Genomic DNA, 6,906 nt, shown 5'->3' with positions numbered 1-6,906 from the left:
CCCCCAAACTCTCTGGGAGACCTACATACGACCCCATGCCACCCAAATTGGTTATCCCAAGGACCCCTGCATCTCCGCCTTAGCCAATTCTTCCACCTTATGACCAAACTGAATTGAAGATTTCTCAAAATTTATTTGCTGTCCTGAGGCCGCCTCGTACTGCTTTAAAATATTCAACACAACCCCACATTGGTCCCTATCAACCTTGCAGAAAAAGGCTATCATCCGCATACAACAGATTTGTAATTGGCGGACATTTGTTCGCCACCTTTATACCCGTAATCCGCTTTTCCTCCTCCGCCTTCCGAATATTTGCAATCAGTACCTCCGTACATAAGATAAAGATATAAGGGGAGAGCGGATCACCCTGTCTTAACCCCCTCTCTGGGACTATCAATCCATTAGGTTGACCATTAAGAAGAACTTTGTACTCAACCGAAGAGACACAAAACATTAACCAACGAAATCCATTTATCCGCAAAACCCATTTTCCGTAATAGAGTTCAACAAAACCCCACTCCACTCTATCATACACCTTACTCATATCTGTCTTGATGGCCATATTCTTACCTTTACACGAATTATTAGTACGCAGTCCATGAAACATCTCCTGAGCGATCAGAATATTGTCTAAGATCAATCGTCCCGGAACAAATGCAGATTGGGTCTCTGAGATTAGTCCACGTAATAACCGCTTGAGCTGTTGGCACAAGACCTTCAAAATTACCTTATATCCTACATTGCACAGACTAATCGGGCGCAAATATGCCATCCGAGTCGGTTTCGCCACCTTAGGGATGAGACAGATATGTGTCCGATTCAAGCCCTTTTCAAAAACTCCCTCGTCTAAAAACTGATTAACCATCAAGACTAGATCCGCCTTAACCACCTTCCATGCCTTCTGGAAAAATAGCGCTGTCATCTCATCTTGACCAGGGGCTTTGTCCGGGTACATCATGAATACTGCCTTCTTAACCTTCGCCTCCATGGCAGGGGCCGTTAACCGTGAATTATCCGTGTCTGTGTTAACAGTTTTGACCTCCTTTAACACATCCTCGAAATTATCCGGAGAAATCGTAGCAAACAACTCCTCAAAATACGACACTGCTGTAGCACAAATATCTTGATCCTCAGTAGACCAAACACCCTGTTAATTAAACAGGCCCACTATCCGATTTCGGGCCCGGCGTTGCTTTGCTTAAGCCTGAAAATACTTGGTATTTTTATCCCCCACCCGCATCCAGCGATGCTTACTCTTTTGGTACCAATGTATCTATTCATCTCGACATGCCAGACACAAACGGGCGTTGAGATCCAAAATGACCTTCGGACCCGTCCCGTCATTAGCCTGAGCCACCTCTAATTGTCGCTTAAGCTCCTCAATCAAAACCCTCCCGTAAGGAGCCTGCTGTTTCCGCCACTGAGATATCGCTCGTCTACAACTAACAATTTTGTTCACAAACCCTGTTGAGCCCTGATACTGTCCTCCCAGCCAACCAGCCGATATCACATCCATTAAACCCTCCTTTCCAACCCACCGGCGGTCAAACATGAACCCCCGATGCCCCAAGCGGTTTATAAGGCGCATGATCCGAGGCAATCATCGGTAAATATTCCGTAACAGTATCCGGAAATAGGTCATGCCAATCTGCATTCCCTAAAGCCCTATCGAGGCGACACCAAATAGGTTTCGTATCTCGCCAGCCTTGCCAAGACAGGCAATTCCCCAAATAGGGGAATTCCACAAAGCCGCAATCCTGGATCATTCCATTGAAAGAGAGAAAAGAGGAGGCATGGCGGACTTCCCTCCGCGTTTCTCATGATTTCCCGTTAATTCATTGAAATCCCCAATAAGAACCAAAGAGTCGAGCGAGTAATACTAATACGTAACAACTGTTCCCAAACCAAGTCCCATTTTTGTGGAACTGGATCACCATAGACAAAAGTTAAATGGATAATACGACCCTTATAAACTGCTTCCACATCAATTAACCGATTAGACTATTGCAAAACTGAAACATCAAACTCATCTTTATTATAAAACAAAGTCAAACCACCACTAGAGCCAACAGGTTCCACAGTTTTTAAATTATTATAGCCAAAATGGCCTACAAATTTTTCCACAAAAGAGAAAGATTGTTTTGTTTCCATAAGAAATAAAAAATCAGGCCTATTTTTATTCTAGAGATCCATCCCTAAGGTTCTCTATAGTAGCATTATTACCAAGACGCTGACAATTCCAGCTTAGAACATTCATTTAAAATTTTTTGGTTTTGGTGGCTTAGCACCATCTAGTCCTCCCTTAACCCCTTCCTGGGCTTTTGGGCCAACACCACTCTCACCAACACCCGGCCCCTGTGGGGGACACTTCCGTGGAGAAAGCAACATTTGAGCATTCCGTTTCTTCGCACTAACCCCTCTAAGCATCGTTCCTCTCCCTCTCCGTACCTTCTGCCCGATAGATGACGTGGAAGAACCTTCCAACAATATCTCACCCTGAATCACATCCTCACCCCCAACTCCTCCTCTAGATCATCAAACGTACCTAGATCCTCCTGTGCATCCTGCATATGCCCATCCTCCCCCACAACCACTCCATGTCCCATCGGGTTCATCTGAGGGCCTATAGCACCACTCCGAGAGACGTCGTCGACCTGCATTTCCTCAATCAAACTCATTTGTCCTACCCCTAGAGCATCTGTTACAGAATGAGACCCCCCAACCGTAGCAGAAACAACATCTGCATTTTCAGAACCCGATACCTGCTCATCCACCTGCTGCCTGACCGGGTGTAAATTGTATCCCTTATTCCCTTGCACTAACCATACAACCACTCATAATGGAGCTTAACAATCGTCACTTTGCCATTATAGAACTCTATATCTGTTTCAAAGCAGAGAGGCTTGAGACAATCGATTGTTACATGCACCCTCCCTCTATCAATATCCACCTCCTCGACAATACCCAGAGCCGATCCGATATCTCTAAACGTTGTCACTGCCCAAAACTGGATAAGAACATCTGAGATATGAATCCAAAACTTGTGTGTTGAAGGATAAGCCGGATCCACCACTGGTGTCCACCTGACCAACGACACCATCCAAGAGTCAAATTGAAATGGTTCCATCTTCAACACTTCGACGATATCAGCCTCCTCCTCAAAGTCAAACTGAAACTTCCCCGACCCCAAATCTGCTCCCGCTACTCTTCCCTCCACTTGCCAGATCCTCGGCATCACAAGCAGCAAAGCCTTCATGTCCTGCATTTGAGGATTGAAGCAATGCCCTACCACCGTTTTAGAATATCCAGCGATGAGGTCAGAGTTATCAAAATATGAAATCTTGATCTTCCTCCGAGGCCTTGAAGCTTCCTCTATCGAACCCACCAAACCCTTCCCCAGGAAACCACTCTGATACATGACGATACCAACCAACAGTAGAAACACAGGATTGAGATGAAAAAAAAAGAGAAGCGTAAACTTCCCGTTTCTGTCAGGATTGCTTTATACCCCAATCGACACCAGAAGGAGAACCGACATAAAGAGGCGATATCAATCAGATGAGATCCGATCCATACCAGTTGGAAATCATATCCCACCAAATCTTGCCCTTTCCAAAGATCCCCATATTCGACATAACCCTCATGAATAGCAGATCGCACATCGACCACTGAATCAGAACCAAACATGGTAACCAATATACGCAGAGAATTCCTTACACATCCTGTGCAATCAGAAACCAACCCGATCTTGCCCGAATAAATTACCCACACACAAAGATCTTGCTGATTCCAAAATTGGATCAACACAGATCCGCCAAATAAATCCCCACCAGATAAACCAAATAAATCTCCACAGGAACCCACCAGACAACACCCCACGAAAGCCAAAGAACCCAGGACTCCATCCGAAAAACAACCCAAAAGCATGTGTGGGTCGAAACCCTAAATCGCCGCTACCATCACCTCGAGAGAGTTTTTCAGTTTTGATGTTTTTTTGTTATCCATTTGTACTTTACATTAATTTGAAATTTGATCATTCAAATTTATTTACTTAGAAAAATAATTATTTCTTTTATCTTCCTCTACCAAATCTTTAGTTATATTTGGTGTGTACTATTTAGTATTATTTCATAGCAAGAATCCATATATTTTACTTTGTTAAAGAAAAAGTAAAAGTAATCCATATATTCTATTTTAATTTATATGATTTGTAAATTTCTTACTAATTTTCCTTTAAATTTTTTTATTCTTCGTCTACCAACTCTTTAATTATTTTTTGTTTTTTATTTAGTATTATTTCGAAGCAAAAATCTCTATAGAATACTTTTGTTAAATAAAAAATAATATATTTTACAAGAATATTTTATTCTATTTTGTTTTTACGATTTATAAATTCCTTACTAATTTTTTTATCACAAACTTTATTACTTAACTATTTTTATAAGATTCACATGTCAATATTTACTATATATCTTAATACTATTAACAGTGACGTGCATTTTGAAAATGTCCAAAATTACACATAGTATTTACAAAATCTGCCACTCAAAACAGTTATCAAAATGTTCTCATTGAGGGTAAATTGGTCTGGACACTCCTAATATTACTTCCAAACATTACTACTTCGGAGAAAACAATATCCGGGTTTAAGGTTAGCCAATCGGATCATGAACAGAGGGGCGCGGATCTTACTTGGATTTTTTCATCTATTTTTTCTTAAATATATTAACTGCAATCCATAATATTAAGACTCTAATACTTGAAATTAATCAAAATCCACTAATTTCGTGATTTCTTATTAGCGATCAATTTGTTGTGAAAATTTAGCTACCATTACGCAAACTAATTACATATCGTTACCTAATTTCCCTAATTTGTGATTCGTATAATCGGTTACACATCCAATTAAAACAGTTATTCAAGCATTTATTTTTTAAATGTTATTCTCTACTTATCATTATCTATCTTCGATGTAATATACATAAATTTATCAGTTTATTTTTAAACATCTAAACTGAAAATCGTATATCAATCCCGTAGACTTTGGTAATTTGATTCCTGATTCTATATTTCAAATAAAAATTCTCACTTTGTTTCCCCCTTTCTCAAAACTATATATACCTATCTATTCCTAACTCGATCATCACCAACTCACACACTACTTTCCGTCGTGTGAGCTAAAAGTAAAATTATATCATTTGCTATCCTTCCTGACTTGCGACCATACAAGACCAATTGGAGAGTGCAAGTGAAAATACTGCATTTGTGGCGTCAATATACTCCTAAGGCTGGTGAAACACTTCAGTGTATCTTAGCTGATACCACGGTAATGTGTTGTTATATAAACATATGTTTTCATACTGCTATTCAATAACGCCGACTAATTAATATTAAATTATTTTTATTAGGGTACAAAGATCCACGCATCTGTCAAAAAAGATTTGGTGGTTCCATATGCTAATCAGTTGCTTGATGGTCAATGGAGATTCATTGAAACATTCAGTCTAACCAATGCTACTGGTCATTTCAGATCTACTTTGCACGTGTAAAAGATTAACTTTGTAAACGGTACCAATGTTAGGGTGAGTGACAATGTTAGTGAGTTGATTTTGTTATCCCTAACAAAATTTCCAAAGATACTTGCCCACGAGGTCCATACCAACATATTGGTTGGGAAGTTCATTTAAATCAGTTTTTAAATTATCGATAATAAATAATTGGCTTCTTTCGATGTTATTGGTCTTGATGTTAATAATAAATCAGTTAAGAAGATTGAATTCGAGCTCAGAGATGAAAAATAAGTTTTGATTGAAAACATTTTCTAACCAAACGATCAGGGCCGTGCCTATAGGTAAGAAAAAAGGCATTTGCCTCAGGCCCCCAAAATATATAGTTTTGTTTTTTTGTTTTTTTGAACCCTCAATTCTGGAATATATGGTATATCGTTATGGATTTGGGTGTCTTATTTCCTAAACAACCCATGTACGACTCATTTGAATATATATATATATATATATATATATATATATATATATATATATATATATATGTTTCTATAAATATACAAAAAGGAAAATAATACTCTAAATTGTGAATGAATCGAGTAAAGTCGTAAAACAGAAGGAAGAAAGATTACAAGAAATTGGTGAAAGAGTTTATTAAAATAGAAGAAAAAGCAATTATGTTTTAGTTTTTAAATTAATTTTTGTATTAAAAAAATTTCTATAATTTTGAATTTTTAATATTTATTTTATTATAATTTTGAATTTTAATATTTATTTATTAATTAAAAACATATTAAAATGATCTCCAATAAATTATATATGTATGTGTTTATCGGGATTCGCCTTAAGCCCCGATAAACCTGGACACGGGACTGCAAATGATGTTTATTATTTTTTATTATCTATTAACATAATGTATACGTCAGTGATGAGAGATTGTCTGTCACTTTGTGGGGTAAATATGTTGTTGAACTGTTACATGCATATGAGAATGGTGTTACCATTATTTGCTTTCATCATTTCGCCAAGATCAAAAAATTCAAAGGTAATACTTTCACATATTGTATTTCTTTTTTTTAAACTACTGCTGATAAACAAATAGTTGTATATAATTTATTATTTGTAGATATTATCAGTGTCAAAAACTCATTTCGATACTGCTGAGTTTGTTCATACACATTTCGATAGCCATGGACATTTGCATCGTCATTTGCAGTCTTGTTGCTTCTTATGTTTGCGGCTTTGCAAGTCATTTTTGCAGCTTATAGTTATTTCCGCCCTCCAAAAGTGAGAGGTGCTCTGTTTTGATTTTTGCATCTACAGTAGAACCTCTATAAATTAATACTCTTTAAATTAATATTCGCTATAAATTAATAAATTTTTCCAGTCTCGAGTTGGGCCA

The sequence above is a fragment of the Camelina sativa genome, chromosome 20 (genome assembly GCF_000633955.1).
Source record: "Camelina sativa cultivar DH55 chromosome 20, Cs, whole genome shotgun sequence".
Classification (NCBI taxonomy): domain Eukaryota; kingdom Viridiplantae; phylum Streptophyta; class Magnoliopsida; order Brassicales; family Brassicaceae; genus Camelina; species Camelina sativa.
Note: the sequence above shows the minus strand (reverse complement) of the source record.